Source organism: Solanum tuberosum, unplaced genomic scaffold, assembly GCF_000226075.1.
Source record: "Solanum tuberosum cultivar DM 1-3 516 R44 unplaced genomic scaffold, SolTub_3.0 scf00096, whole genome shotgun sequence".
In the NCBI taxonomy this organism is placed as follows: domain Eukaryota; kingdom Viridiplantae; phylum Streptophyta; class Magnoliopsida; order Solanales; family Solanaceae; genus Solanum; species Solanum tuberosum.
The window spans coordinates 884455-901770 of NW_006239025.1; the positions used below are offsets into that span (position 1 = coordinate 884455).

Consider the following 17316-nt stretch of genomic DNA (forward strand, 5'->3'; position numbering starts at 1 on the left):
TATAAATAAATTTTGATGAAACATATATAAAATCTTTAAAATTGTTTATGAATATAATATATTATGTATGTATAATAATAAAATTTATGTATATAACTTGTTGGTTTGGTTCGGTTATTTCTTCGATTTTTTTCGAACAAAACCATAACCAAACCAAATACTATCGGTTCTTAACAATCTAAAACCAAACCAAACCAAAACCCAAATTAAATCGGTTCATTTAATCGGTTTGGTTTGGTTTTTCGGTTTGGATCGGTTTTTATCCAAACCATGAACACCCCTAGGCACTGTTGTTTCGAATGAAGGTCCCTAAACAGTTTTGGACAGATGCGGTCTCTACGGCATGTTTTCTTATTAATCGCATGCCATCTACTGTGCTTTTCGGTAATACACCTTACAATGTTCTTTTTCCAAATAAGCCACTATTTTCCAGTGGAACCTAAGGTATTTGGACGCACATGTTATGTTCGAGATGTTCGACCATCTGTTACTAAGTTAGATCCCAAGGCTTTGAAGTGTGTTTTTCTAGCCTATTCTCGTCTTCAGAAAGGATATTGTGTTATGGTACTGAAACTGGCAGATATCTTACATCAAATGATGTGGTATTTTTAGAGACTACACTATTCTTTTATGCACCTCCCATTTCTACAAGTCATGGGAGGAAGATGAGTGGTTAGTATATCAAGTCACTCGTGTTGTGACAGAACAATCAAGTGTTGTTCCTTCATCTCCCAGTTCTTTTGTTGATCATGACCCGACTATTCTACTTTTAGTACCTGCTCTATCTACGGCAACAAGACCACCAGTTGTTCAAGTCTACTCAAGGAGAAGAGAGAATGATGATACTTGTCATGCACAAGTTCTGCTGCCTGATCCTCCAGAAAATCTTGACCTTCCTATTGCCCTTCGCAAAGGTACACGTACTTGCAAATCCACATATTTCATTGCTAATTTTGTTTCATATGGTCACTTATTCTCCATATCTAGATCTTTGATTGCCTTTATAGACTCTATCTTTGTACCCAAAACAGTGAATAAGGCTTTAAATCATCCTGATGGTCTGACGCAATGCTTGATGAAATACATGCCTTAGAGGAAAATCATATATGGGATTAAGTGGACTTACCCAAAGGAAAGAAACCAGTGGGATGTAAGTGGGTCTTTACAATTAAAGTGAATCCAAATGGTTCTGTAGCAAGGCTTAAGGAGACTTGTGGCTAAAGGCTATGCTTAAACATATGGTATAGATTATTCGGACACCTTCTCTCCAGTTGCCAAACTCAATTCTGTCTGTTTATTCATTTATCTAGCTGCTTCTGAGAATTGGCCTCTGAATCAGTTGGATGTCAAGAATGCATTCCTTCATGGTGATCTTCGAGAGGAAGTGTATACGGAGCAACCAAATGGTTTTGTTGCTTAGGGGGAGTATGAGAAAGTCTGTCATTTGAAGAAGTCTTTGTATGGCTTGAAGCAAAGTCCTAGGGGTTGGTTTGGCAAATTAAGTGAGGTAGTTCAAGATTTTTGGTTGAAAATGAGCAGATGTGAACACTCGGTCTTCTACCGACAATCGTTAGTTGGAACTATCTTTCTTGGTGTATATGTTGATGACATTGTCATCACAGGAAATGATTATGTGAGGATCTCTTCCCTCAAGCCTTTCCTACATACTAGGTTTCATACGAATGAATTAGGCATGTTGAAATACTTTTTGGGAGTAGAAGTAAATAGAAGCAAGAAGGGAATTTTTCTGTCTCAGAGAAAGTATATTCTTGACTTGCTTGCAGACACTGGAAAGTTGGCTGTCAAACCTTGCAATACTCCAATGGTTCCAAATGTGCATCTTATGAAAGATGATGGCGATCCTCTTAATGATCCAGAGGGATATAGAAGGTTGGTTGGGAAGCTAAACTACCTTACTGTGACTCGTCCAGATATTACTTTTATAGTAAGTGTTGTTAGCCAATTTATGTATGCACCTACGATTAAACATTGGGAAGCTTTGGAACATATTTTATGTTACTTGAAAGGAGCTCCTGGACTTGGCGTATTGTATAGCAAACACGGTCATACTCGTGTTGAGTGTTTTGCAGATGTTGACTGGGCTGGATCCAAAATTGATAGATGGTCTACTACATGTTATTGTGTCTTTGTTGGAAGAAACCTAGTATCATGGAAAAGTAAGAAGCAAAATGTTGTATCTCGATCTAGTGTAGAATCCGAGTACAGAGCTATGTCACAGTCTACGTGTGAGATTATGTGGATACATCACATTTTAACTGAAATTGGGTTAAAGCATCATACACTAGCAAAACTTTGGTGTGATAATCAAGTTGATCTTCATATTGCCTCAATTTCGGTGTACCATGAAACTAAACATATTGAGGTCGACTGCCATTTTCTTCATGAGAAGATTCAGGAAAATGTGATTTCCACTGGTTATGTGAAGACAGGAGAGCAACTAGCTGATTTGTTCACAAAAGCGTTGAACGGGACTCGAGTTGATTATCTTTGTAACAAGCTGGGCATGACGAATATCTATATATGCTCCAGCTTGAGGGGGAGTGTTACAGAATCATAGTTGTATAATAAATATAGATAATATAGATGATTTTCTAGGATTTGAATATCTAGTTACCATAGTTAGATTGCTCTGAATATCTAGTTGCCATAGTTAGATTGCTCTATGCATGTATTTATATCATTGTAGTCTTTGAGGAATATACACATTATTCTCCATATCTTGTCTCAATTACAAGAAGAAAGAGCGTTCTAATAACAATTGAGGTGAAACACATTCAACAATATTACAAATCTCTTTAATATAAAAAAGATTCATTTTGCTGTAATATATCTAAGACATTATTACACCAATGTAATACTGTCTGAATAAAGGAAGAGAAACATAGACTAAATGCCCCGTCCAAGCCTATGAACTTACATAGAAGAGTCTTGACAAATGATGAATTTACTAGAAATAGTCATATGCATAATACATAAAAGTTCAGATTGAAAGATAAAGATGGCAAATCAAAGGAGATAGAATGGCTTCGAGGGAGCAGTAGTCAAAGAAGCAGGAGCCAGCATTTTATCCATCGTGGACTAAAAATTGTGAACATAATAATTTATGGTTGACCAATCACAAAGTTGAAGGAGGAAAAGCGAAGAACTGTATGACAAACCTTTAGCTTCTCTAGATGGAAAGTGGGATTGATAATGTTTCTATGTTTGGCCCATTTGTCTTCCTCATAGGTTGCTAGTCCTTGTACCAATAATGGTGCAAATGGATTAGCATAAGGCATTTGATACTTTTACTTGTCCACTTTGCAATCCTTCTCCACATTTTTTTTGTGTGTTTTAACCCAGGACGTTAAGAAGATGGTCCCATGTCTAATCAAACTAGTCCTTTAATGCAAAAGCTGTTGAGTAAAAAAAATACGAATGAGAAGGATCAAATGTATCCCTACATGTGGAAGTTTAGTAGCTTAGTTGATTGACTATTTGAATTCTCACCTTGTTGGTGAGGGTTCGATTCCCCACGTTATATATATATAAATATATATATCCCAACATGAATTATTTCTTTTAATTAAAAAAAAATAAAATAATTGTTTTCACTCACATTAGAAGAAAATGGTATATTTGAGTCATTTATATAATAGTAGAAATATATGTGAGTCACTTTTATAACGAAAATTATATCAATTTTAAATGACAAAGATGAAAATATATCAGATCTTTTTTCCTTATTTATTTAAAGTTTATATTGGTCAATGAGTATAAGAATAAAAGACAAACCAACCCCTATACATTAAAGGACTAGTTTGATTAGGCATGGGACCATCTTCTTAACTTAAGGACCATTTAGATTAGACAATAGACATGTGTGCCATTCATATATATATATATATATATATGAGCCACTTTTATAATAAATGTTATATCAGCTCTAAATAGCAAATATGAGATATACATCAAGCCTTTTCCCCTATAAATAAAAATGTGGTCAATTTAGTCTGAAATCCTAATTCTAACAAAATTTTCAAAACAAATTATTAAGTTTAACACTTTTTTCCATGCCATTAGTGAAACAATTATCTTTAATGGATTTCTTGATATATTTATATATAAATTTATTGGATTTCTTGATACAAATACAAGATTTAAACAAGAGTTACTGAATTCGTCCAAACATTCTACAAGTGGAGTTTGTGAGCATAAGGTTTAAGTAGATCTTACCTATTCTTGTGAGGTAGAAAGGTTATTTCTTAACCCGTATCTATAGTTGTAACTACACCCCTAAACAAGTTTGAATAAACTTTATTAAATTACAAGACAAAATACGAATGAGAAGGATCAAATGTATCCCTACATGTGGAAGTTTAGTAGCTTAGTTGATTGACTATTTGAATTCTCACCTTGTTGGTGAGGGTTCGATTCCCCACGTTATATATATAAATATATATATCCCAACATGAATTATTTCTTTTAATTAAAAAAAAATAAAATAATTGTTTTCACTCACATTAGAAGAAAATGGTATATTTGAGTCATTTATATAATAGTAGAAATATATGTGAGTCACTTTTATAACGAAAATTATATCAATTTTAAATGACAAAGATGAAAATATATCAGATCTTTTTTCCTTATTTATTTAAAGTTTATATTGGTCAATGAGTATAAGAATAAAAGACAAACCAACCCCTATACATTAAAGGACTAGTTTGATTAGGCATGGGACCATCTTCTTAACTTAAGGACCATTTAGATTAGACAATAGACATGTGTGCCATTCATATATATATATATATATATATGAGCCACTTTTATAATAAATGTTATATCAGCTCTAAATAGCAAATATGAGATATACATCAAGCCTTTTCCCCTATAAATAAAAATGTGGTCAATTTAGTCTGAAATCCTAATTCTAACAAAATTTTCAAAACAAATTATTAAGTTTAACACTTTTTTCCATGCCATTAGTGAAACAATTATCTTTAATGGATTTCTTGATATATTTATATATAAATTTATTGGATTTCTTGATACAAATACAAGATTTAAACAAGAGTTACTGAATTCGTCCAAACATTCTACAAGTGGAGTTTGTGAGCATAAGGTTTAAGTAGATCTTACCTATTCTTGTGAGGTAGAAAGGTTATTTCTTAACCCGTATCTATAGTTGTAACTACACCCCTAAACAAGTTTGAATAAACTTTATTAAATTACAAGACAGCTCTCACAAAATATCAAATTATAGTTTGTGGAAAATAAGTGGAGCACCATACTGAGGCTGAGTGGTTACCAAGGACTGAGGAGCATGTGTGTAGGATGGAGACAATTCAAAAGAGAAGCTTTGTAGGATCATACACAGAGTCATCTTTGCTTCTAACATGGCAAAATTTTGTCCAATGCATATTCTTGGACCCCAAGAAAATGGAAAATATGTAACTTGACCCTTTGTTGCACTTGATATTCCTTCTCTAAATCTCTCTGGATTGAACTTGTTTGCATCTTCACCCCATATCTCTTTATCATGATGCAATAAGATCATTGGCAATGAGACTAGCACACCAGCTGGTAGAGAAACTTCTCCTAGTGTAATGTCTTCATAAACCCGTCGGATAAGTGCTGTTGTAGGGGAATATAGCCTTAATAACTCGTACAATATCATCGTTACCTGCAAAAAACTTATGCTCCTCCATCAGTTATATAAGCATGAACGAGACCTGTAAAAAGTTACTTAAATTTCTGGCTCCCCTGTCATCAGGTCACCAACTTAGTTGACCTTATGGCACTAAGCAGGCGTAAGACCCCACACATGGTCTAATTACAACTTTGTGGGGACCTAAGTTCTTGTAAACGGTTGCACAGGCCTGGTTAATGCGGCCCCCTTTGTGAGGAGGCACCCCTTATCCTCAAGTTATGGGGCTTCTTGCTGACTTCCTATGAATGGAGTAATACTCTTGCTTGTAACCAACATAAAGAGAAGTTACGAAAATGAGATTATTTCCGCTATAGAAGACATAATTCTCTAATAGATGAGATAGTCACACAATTCAACGTGATGTCAAAGCAAGCAGAAATCCTACGTTCAAGTCTCACACTACCGATAATCAAAAGAAATTTACACGTGCTTGTAGAAGAGTTGCCCCTTCCTAAGGAAACCATGGCAATTGGCATCTTCTAGTCTAGTATCAAAGCTCCAGTCTTTTAAAATTCAAGCACTCGATCAATACAACACCATAGTCCATAGGAGCCATGCTGATATATTGAACCAACAAAACTAGAATACTTACAACTTTTAGACGATTTAATCCATCAACATCTGGTTTCCGACTCCCAAACACTTGCAAGACTTCTTCTCTGGCCCGTGCCTGCCAATCCTGATATCTGCTCAACAACACCATAGTCCATAGGAGCCATGCTGATGTAGTTTCTGCGCCAGCTAAATAGAATAGCTTGCATTCTTCAATAACTTCTTCAATGCTCATTCCAAAGTGTTTGTTTCCATGCTGTTCAATTTCTTTAAAATTCGATTCCAGCAATATGCCCAATAGATCCTCATTATCGGCATCCCCAGCTTCCATTGCCTTCAATCTTTTATCGATAATACCTCTAATTGAGGACTGAACATCCTTTTTTATTTTCCTTTCATTCTTCTGTTCTTCTTTGTTGGCAAAAATCTTTCACAAAACAGAAAACCAATCAATTTGCATTTCCAATAACTACATTTTCCAAATTCTTAGGAGAATTAATTTACCTCCATCCTGGGATATAAACTGTGCGTACAGCTTCGATTACATGCTGAACTTGTTCTTGTTGAAGTTCAAAAATCTTTCTACCTTCTTCATAACTACTGCCAAAAGCAGCCCGAGAGATCACATCACAAGTCAATTGCTGCAAGTGAGGCCATACATCTATCTCATGAGAGCCTTCAACTTGAACAACGTCTTCCCATTTGCTCAGCATCTCACTACAGCTCAAGTAAAGAGCTGGAAGCATATGCTGAACGAAGAAAAACGTCAATGACACTAACACTTGAACAGAATTAGGAAAATATATATCGATGCATCACCATCTAGTACAAGTTGCTGGTTACATGAAAAGAAAGATCGTTCATATAACAATTAAGGTGAAACAAGTTCAGGAATAAACAGATCCATTTGGTTGTAAATACATCTAAGAAATTATTCCACCGAGCATAGGCCTCTCTGAATGCATAAAAGAGCAATATGGACTAAATGCCCTGTCCAAGCCAAGGAACTTACACAAAGAGAGTCCTGATAAATGATGATTCAGATATGATTCGACTTTTTTGAACCATAAAATCATTCTCTGATTGTCTAACTAAAGCTAGGCAGCAGAAATCACTCCATATAGTCATATGTGGAATACATGCGCAGATAGAACCATATAGTTGTCTACTTCAAGTCAGATAGCAGATATTACTCGAAATAGTCATATCACATAAACATTTAGATTGAACGATAAGGAATGCAAATCAGAGGAGATGGAAAGACATAGCCAGCAAGAGCACACATTTCATCCATCGTTAATTAAGCATTGCCCAACATAATAGTTTTTGGTTGACCAATTGTGAGTTGAATAACAAACCTTTAACTTCTCTAGATGGAACGCGGGATTGATGATTTTTCTATGTTTGGCCCATTTGTCTTCCTCATAGGTTGTTAGTCCTCGAACCAATAAGGCGCTTAATGGATTTGTACCAGGCTTTTGATACACAGAGATTTTGGAGAATACTTCCTTTATAAGCTCAGGGTCCATGATAAATACTTGTGGTCTTGGACCCATCCATATAAAAGATTTTTTCCCTGCAAACATATATATGTCTCATTTTTACAACCAAAGAGAACGAAATGAACAGAGAGATCTTTAGAACATAAACAAGTCAGGAGAACAGGTTCATTACAACTTCATCGAATTCGAAGAAAATCAAAACAAACTACAGACAACAAGCAAAAGTTTCCTACCAGAAAAGGTGATTTCAATACAGGAAATGAATGAGGGATTTGTGAATGGATTTAAGTTATATACACACACAATCAACAGGTGTTGCAATCGTGCTTCAAATATCCTCTCTTTTGAGCTGAGGGTCTATCAGAAACAACCTCTCTAGCCTGCAAAGGTATGTGTTTACATTGTACCCTCTCCACATACCTCGCTTGTGGGACTACACTGAGTATGTGGATATCAACAGACACAACTATTAAATCAACTGACTTGAATTTCTTCTTTTCTTTTATTGAATTGATTCCACCAAAACAAAACTCACCTGATTGATTCACTAGAAAATTCAAAGTGTAAAAGTTGGTGCATTTTAATTTTACAATAACAAATCAGTTACCTTATTTCAGTGGTGGCAATTGGGCGAGTTGGGTCAAATTTGGATGGGTCATAATGAGTTAAAAGACGAGGAATTGAACAGACATACAACTATTATATACAATTGGCAACATATAGCCCAATATTAATTAGCAATTAAAAGTCTTAAAAAAATTAGCACGTATTAACCTAAAAGAAATAAAACCAACTTTTTATAGTTTTTTTCCTTTTAATCATGTGCAACCAACCCTCATAAATTAAGGAAATGTGGGATTATTTTTTCTTCCTTGTTTTTAACTCCTATAATTAAGGAAGTTAGCTTTTCAATTTCTTTAAATTCTCAAACTCAACTTTATTTAACTGTTTATTTAAAAAAATATTAACACAATTTACATAAACATAAAGATATATTTGATTGTAATTTTATGAATTGTTTTTTTTTACCAATCAACAATAATTAGTTTATTAGAAAACCGAATACCTATTTTTAAGAAGTGAAATATATATATTTATTAATTAACCCATTAAAAAAAGGTTTACACCAACTTTTAAGGAATAAATTTTTTAAAATTCTTTAAATAACTTATTAAAAGATGTATTATTAATGCTCTAACGTGTATTAATTATCACATAATCAACAATAATTAATCAAATAATATTAAATGGCATTTTATTAGAAACTGTAATAACACATATGCATAAATTATACAATAATTAAAGTTGCGATTACATAATGTATACATAAAAAATAATGTATACACAAAAAATAATTCATAAAAATAAACGTGTAAATTTTATTGATGTATAACAGTAATTGTAGCATGTATACATAAACTTTATATTGTATATATAAAATAATATTACCATCAATTATACGTATTACTATAATGAATACAACAATGAGATTAATATGATACATATATAAATTAAATTTTATTCATTAATATACATATGATTTTGTTTATGTATACGGTAACTGCACTATGTATACATTAGTTCGTATTCATCTGTGTATTCAGTGATTTTTATTCACATAATAAACTTGTATACTTTAATTTAAATTGAGATTGGTATTCATTGGTATACATTGGGTTGTATTCATCAACATCAACATTTTGATTTTTTACAAGGATCTTACGAGAATCTTTCTCACCCATGAAATTGAGAACAAAAATTTCAAAAAACTATTATTTGAATTTTCGCCAAAAAAAGTTTTAAAACCTTTAGTTCCACAAATCACAAAATTTCAAAATTAATGGGGCAAGAAATACTACATAATTATATATTAAAAGAAATTATTGGAAGGATAAATCGATAAACATACAGTTATAGCTGATTTGCATAGACAGGGTGAATTAAGGAGAATAAGAGAAAATTTAGAAGAGAAGAAAATATACATATGAAAAGGATTTTAGAAAGAAAAAAAAAGGTTGAATTGAAAAATCTTAAATACTGCCTAACTATTACTTGAATAGAACATACGTGACCAAATTAAAGTGGAACAAGGAGAATAGTTAGTTATTCTATACCGCTCTCAACCTGAAGAGATGGTTCGTACCATATTTAAAAAATAATTAGTTATTATTTATTACTATGACTAATTAAACATATTATTTTTTCCTCTCTTGGTGGGGGGTGGTTGGGTGGGTGAATGGAGGGCTTTCTTGGAGTCTTCTACCAGACAATGTTGCATGTGCAAAGGTCCTTCACCAAAAATATATATATTACTCCCCTACTATATGTGAATGCACACACACATATAATATAATAGGTAGCTAGTAATATATTTAAGGGAAAATTGTATATAATAGCAAACTATTAATTCAAATTAAATGCTATAAATATAGTTTGATTTAATTGTACCTCATAGCAAACTGTTGTTATTTCACCTCTCTCCTGGTGAATCTTGCTCGCCACTCTCATTCTCTCCCTCGATCTCTTGTTTTTTATACAAACGCAAGTGTATAAAGTGCGTTTGTGTTTGTATAAAGCGAGAGAAAATTGTATATATACATATATTTTCGTTCCCCTCTCTCCCCTCTCCCAGCTCTCGCTCGCCACTCTCCCAGATCTCGCTCTCTCACTTTATACAAAAACGCAAATGTATCAAATGCGTGAAAATTGTATATATACATATATTTCCGTTCCCCTCTCTCCCCTCTACCAAATCTCGCTCGCCACTCTCCCAGATCTAACTCTCTCACTCGTCTCTCCCACTTTATACAAAAACGCAAATGTATAAAATGCGTGAAAATTGTATATATACATATATTTCCGTTCCCCTCTCTCCCCTCTACCAAATCTCGCTCGCCACTCTCCCAGATCTCGCTCTCTCACTCGCCTCTCTCACTTTATACAATTGATCTTTTTGTATATGTATACGAAAACAGATTATACAACTGCTTTCTTTTGTATATGTATAGCGAAATATACATTATTTATGTTTGCTGTGGAGTGCATTATGCAAACTTTGCTATAGCATACAATATGAATTTATGTTTGCTATATGTGAAGTTGCTCATATAAGTAATATCCTATACCACTTAGCCCATGTAAAAATTAAATAATTCAGAGTTAAAGGTAATTAGTATTATATTTAATCAGTTGCGGCTAAAATCTGTAACCGAAGGAGACGAAGAGAACTTTAAGCGACCTTCTGTTCAGGTAATGTAATCATCATCATTGCCTGAATTTTTGTATTTGTATATATGGGTAAGAACATATCATTGTTATTGTGAATTAAAGTGGGGTTGCAAGTGAAAAGTAAGTATAATTGAATTGCAAGTAGGAATGGATATACCTATTCTAATGTATTTTTTTTTACTTGGAGAAACAAATACCTTCATGCCATATGGATGTAATCATTAGATAATGATTGGATGATCCTATACTTACTAATGATTTAATAATTACTTGTATTTTGACATTGAATTCACAATCTGCAAATTGAGTTTCTTAGACTTAAGTTACTGATATAGTAACTTGACGTTGGGTTCTATTTTAATTATTTATTTATCATTATTATTATTAAATATTGAGTGTATTATATTATATGAAAACTATTAGGGTTGTAGTGTTTGGAGAAATTATGATTTAACCCTAGACTTGAAATTCAGGAAATATGAGATTTGACCTATTGGTTGGAATCAAGATTTAGAAACTTAATTATAAATCCGGGTGAGTTTTGGGTCTAAGCTAGACACATAGTAATATAAGTGTTGATAGTTTTGAAATCTTATTGTGGTCATTTATTTGAATAGATTGCTTTGAGTTAGAAGTTCAACGAAAGGGGAAGGCTCAAGTTCCGGAGTGAATTCTTAATTGATTGAGGCAAGTGAATTTCTAAACCATTGTTAAGTGTATGGAATTCGTGTATTTCCTTGTAATATGTGTTTGGGGGTAATGAGACTTGGTGACGGATTAACTTGTCCACATTGATTAATTCTAATGATGAAAAAGGGTAATAAAAGGCAATGTGATTAATTGTTTGTGTGTGATGTGTTAAGAACTGTTTGTGACGGGCATTGGTACGAGTACCGGTGTTATAAGGGAAAGTTTATTACTATAGAATGCGGATTGTAATCCGAGAATGCCAAAGCATATGGGCATTAACTGATATATTATTGACTTGATTTATTATGTGTGATTGTGTTCTTTATTGAACCCGTATACTGGTGATAGCTGAGGTGATTACATATCATATTGATATTTGATTGAGATGCATCATCCTTTTTATTGAAATCATATTGTGCACATGCATTGACATGTGATTGAGTATAAGTTAGGCACGTGGAGATCGTCCGTGTTGGGGATGGTGAGATGTTAAAATTATAATTTGGGCACGTGGAGATCGTTCGTGCGAATTTTGCTTGATTTATGATAGTGCGTTGAGATCGTCCGCACAGACACGTGGAGATCGTCCGTGTCGGTATATGGACCTCGCGAGTCCCCCATGGGTCATGAACTCTTGATGTATTTTCGAGGAGTATCATGTATATACGGTTGAGAGAGTACTTGGTATTTTGAGGCATATCATTTCATGGTGTCATATTGCATTGCATCCCATGACATTTTTCATTCTTGATGATTATGTGTTTTATTGGTGGTTGGAAAGCACTTGATATTTGATGAACTTGATCTTGTGTGTTGCTGATATTTGTGAGTGCCTTTTTGTGAAAGTTGTGATTGATGAATATTGAGTTTGTTGTTGAGGATATGTAATTTGTTAAAGTGATTGTTGTTGAGCTGGGTGATATGTAAACTGTGAACAGTTAGGTTGGGCTGGTTTTATGCAGGTTGTAGTTGTGGAGGTTCGGGTGGGGTATAAGGAGTACCTGTATTCTATCCCATTAGCTTGTGTTTAGAGGTTTACTTGCTAAGTACTGTGTGGTTTGGTACTCACCCCTTGCTTCTACAATTTTTTTGTAGGTTACGAGCCTGGATTTTGTGATACTTTCCATTCTCTTATTTTCCGAGGCTTCTTGGAGATTTGTGAGGTAGCTGTTTGTAATCTCAGCAGACCTTCTTACTCCTATTTATGATCTCGTTCTATTCTAGAAACAAGGTCATTTGAGACTTGTGTTTTTCTTTTGAATCAATTGTAATACTTTAGAGGCTTGTACACGTGACAATCAGATTTTGGGGTATTTTTGAGTTGATTATGAAATTTCTGCATTTTATTGTAATGGTTGAGTTTAGGGCTGACCTGTTTTGGTGGGATAAGATGAGTGTCATCACGTCCATTTTTGGGTCGTGACAAACAATTAATTGGACAAGAACAAGATTATATATAAAGATGATTTGTAGAAGTATCCATGAAAAAACATATTGTTATATCTGATTTTCATAAACAAATTGAATTAAGGAGAAGAATTGAAAGTTAGGGAGAGAATCAAATATACGTATGAAAAGAATTTTAGAAAGAGAAAAAGGAGACAAAAAAGAGAAGAACTCTATTTTAAACCGGTTGACAAAAGAAACAAAGAGATAAAATAGGGATAATAAAATAATATTTTTTTTCTTTTCAAAAAAAAAAAGCAGCAATCAAAGGTGTGTTTGAGAAAAAAAAAAAGGAGAACAAAAATACATTTTTTTAAGAAAAAGAAAAATAACTATTCAATGCCAAATAAATAAAACAAAGTTTTTTTTTTGCTAAAAAATTAAAAGTGGGTTATTTATTGCTAATTAAGTCTATATGGTGTTATGTTGTGCCATTTTGTCTTAAAAGACAACAATCGGGTGAAGCCCCAACCCAATCCAAATTTGCTTGGGTTAAAATGGATTAGATAATGGGTCATATAACGGGTGAAGATCCAATCAAACTCAATTTTTACTAACTTTAATTGTTTTACTCTGTCTTTTAAAATATTTTAGCACCTAATAAAATTATTATTTTTCTTTATTATGATTTATGGCTATATAATACAATTAAATTGAAAAAAAAGAATTTTAAATTTTTTTGACAAGATTTCCCGTGAGACCACTTCGGTTACATATAAACCCAAACTTTTAGCGGGTTGAAATTGGTTAGATTGAACTCATAAATGAGCGGGTCAACTTAAACGAATTGGACGGGTTGCGTTTGATTTTGGCCACCCCTACTTTATTTTTAGTTTTCTATCAGTTACTAATATTTACCAGGAAATTGCTTGTAATTGCAGAATATGTAACCTGATTGTATAATTAAACTCCTTATCTAAGTTACTTGATGATTGCGGAGCTACAGTATTAGCTATGGATTTGCACTAAGCTCCTGCATTTCTACAAGAGATTGTTTCCACAGCTCGAATCTACAACTTCCTGCCAACAACTTTACCAGTTATCAAAGTTCGAAAACTCACCATATTTCTTGATGATTTCAAGAAAGAAAGGCACCAATCTTGGGGATAAATCATCATTAGAAATATTCATAGGCTTTGAATTAGCTTCTTTAATCATCCCAGAAAAATCTTTCATATCACCATACAATATTCTGTATGAATTCCCTTTTAGCCCTTGTTTCCTCAACAATTTCTCCAACTTCTTTGGTCTGAACCAAACCCAATTTAGTACTTTCCATAGACACACAAACAGAGCAACTGCTATGACACAACAACATATTGTTACTAATATTTGAATTTTGTCCATTTTGTTTGAATTAAATTTATGTGTGCATATAAATTACTACTATATATTTATATCTACCATGTTTGTGGGAAATTAAGACATTGATGAGCAAAGGCAAATATCTGAGGACTTTTTTGTAATTATAATCCTAAAAATCATAGATTGAATCCCCACCCTCCACACATCCCAGCAATGTACAACAGTCTTCCTCATAGGTTGCTAGTCCTTGTACCAATAATGGTGCAAATGGATTAGCATAAGGCTTTTGATACAAATAGTTTTTCGAGAATACTTCCTTTATAAGCTCCGGGTCCATGATTAGTACTTGTGGTTTTGGACCCAACCAAATAAAAGATTTTTTTCCTGCAAGCATATGTAATTAAGGACAAGTTTAATTTGGATTATGTAAAGCTTATATTATCATTCTCAATTAAATCAGCTTCATTAATCACAATCATTGTTTGATCATGTGTATATTCTTTTTATAATAGGTGTGTGGCCGTCGGACTCAATCCAAGACCTTCATTAATCACAATCATTGTTTGATTCACGTGTATATTCTTTTTGACAATACTCCTAGGTGTATGGCCATCGGACTCAATCCAAGACCTTCATTAATCACAATCATTGTTTGATTCACGTGTATATTCTTTTTATAATAGGTGTGTGGCCGTCAGACTCAATCCAAGACCTCAATAACGATATAATACATGAGTCTAACTCAACCCAAAAAGCTAGTTCATGAGAGGAGAATTACTCAAGTCCATATAAGCAGACCACCAGTCCATTCCCCAACCAATGTGGGACTTTGACCCACTAGACACTGTAACAACCTCTACCTACTCGTACATCATGTTGTGAGTGACCAACCCATCTAAAAGTTTAAGGTATTAAAGAAAGCACAGTTTTTATTTACTAAAATATATCTTCAACTCTTGAACAAATACTTCCCGTCCTCTACCTAAGAAGCATCTTTGAGTACACTCCATACATGTTTTGCTTATAAATTACCTAATCTTACAGACAAAACATGAAATTGACTTCTAACATTTGCATTAATGTACAAAACTTTAGAGCATGATCTAACGTTTTCTTATAAGATCTTCAGTTTTCTCAAAAGTACCTAAAATTACTAAACAACTATTCCACAAAGGGACTTATTTTTCTTTTAACATACTCTATATAATCCTACAAGTGGGGTCTGGAGGAGAGCATGTGCACACCTTACCCTGCCTTGGGTTAGAGATTATTTCTGATAGACCTCTGACTTGAGGAAAAACATATCAAAGCAGATACAAAGGAAAGCATAACAAATCATTCTCTAAATAAACAAAAAAAAAAGGACATTTAGTACATACCATATTTCTTGATGGTTTCAAGAAAGAAAGGCACCAATCTTGGAGTTATATCATCAGACAAATTCATGGGCTTAGAATTAGCTTCCTTAATCATCCCAGAAAGATCTTTCATGTCTCCATACAATAATCTGTATGAATTACCTTTTAGCCCTTGTTTCCTCAACAATTTCTCCAACTTCTTTGGTCTGAACCAAACCCAATTCAGTACTTTCCATAGACACACAAACAGAGTAATTGCTATGGCAGAACAACATACTGTTACTAATATTTGAATTTTTTCCATTTTGTTTGAGTTAAATTTATGTGTTCCTATTACTTATTTATACAAATATCTGAGGTTTTTTTCGTAATTATATATCCTAAGATAACAAGAATGGCTCGGATTTTCTTTTATTTTCTAATGACTCGTTTCACTTTTACTTGTCCACTTTGCAATCCTGTTCTCCACATTTTTTTTGTGTGTTTTAACCCATGAAGTTAAGAAGATGGTCCCATGTCTAATCAAACTAGTCCTTTAATGCAAAAGTTGTTGAATAAAAAAAATACGAATGAGAAGGATCAAATATATCCCTACGTTGATTGACTATTTGAACTCCCATCTTATTGGTGTGGGTTCGACTCCCCACGTTATAATCTCCTCCCCATTTCCTCTACCCCAATTTTATATATATATACCCCTACATGAATTATTTCTTTTAATTAAAAAAATTAAAAATTAAAATAAATTCTTTCACTCACGAAGAAAATGGTAAATGTGAGTCATTTGTGTAATAGTAGAAATATATGTGAGTTGCTTTTATAACAAAAATTATATCAATTCTAAATGACAAAGATGAGAATATATCAGATCTTTTTTCCTTATTTATTTAAATTTTATATTGGTCAATGAGTATAAGGATAAAAAACAAACCAACCCCTATACATTAAAGGACTAGTTTGATTAGGCATGGGACCATCTTCTTAACTTAAGGACCATTTAGATTAGACAATAGACGTGAGTGTCATTGGTATAAAAGTAGGGATATATATATATATATACTAGATTCACCGTACGTGCGTTGCACGTGGTTGCCTAGTCTCATGATGCGTTCAACTGTGAAGCAGTAAAGCATGAATACTCGCTTTGTTCAATATATGGAATATGTCTTTAAGGAATTTGTCGGTATGGATGTTTCTTAGTTACTAAATATTAGTTCATGCCTACAACTGTGAAGCAGTAAAGCATGCACACTCTCTTTGTTCAATATATGGCATATGTCTTAAGGGATTTGTTTGTATGGATGTTTCTTAGTTACCAAATATTTGTTTACAAATAATACTCCATTTAGTCCGACAAATTGTCTTGAATTAGATGCATTTAGTGGTGCGAAAGCTCAAAATAATAAGCGGATATGTAATATTGCTCGAAGCTACATTTGGTTTTGTTTATGACATTGTTCCAAAATAGCGGATACCTTCCAAGAGTTTGAAGTCATTTGTATCCTAATTATCAATATCAAAGTTT

At 33.3% G+C, this 17316-nt stretch overlaps 1 pseudogene; it reads right to left on the reverse strand.

Annotated features, from left to right (window-relative positions):
* Positions 1-5062: 5062 nt before the first annotated feature.
* On the reverse strand, positions 5063-16085 carry LOC102606307 (cytochrome P450 CYP72A219-like; annotated as a pseudogene).
* Between the last annotated feature and the right edge of the window lie 1231 nt (positions 16086-17316).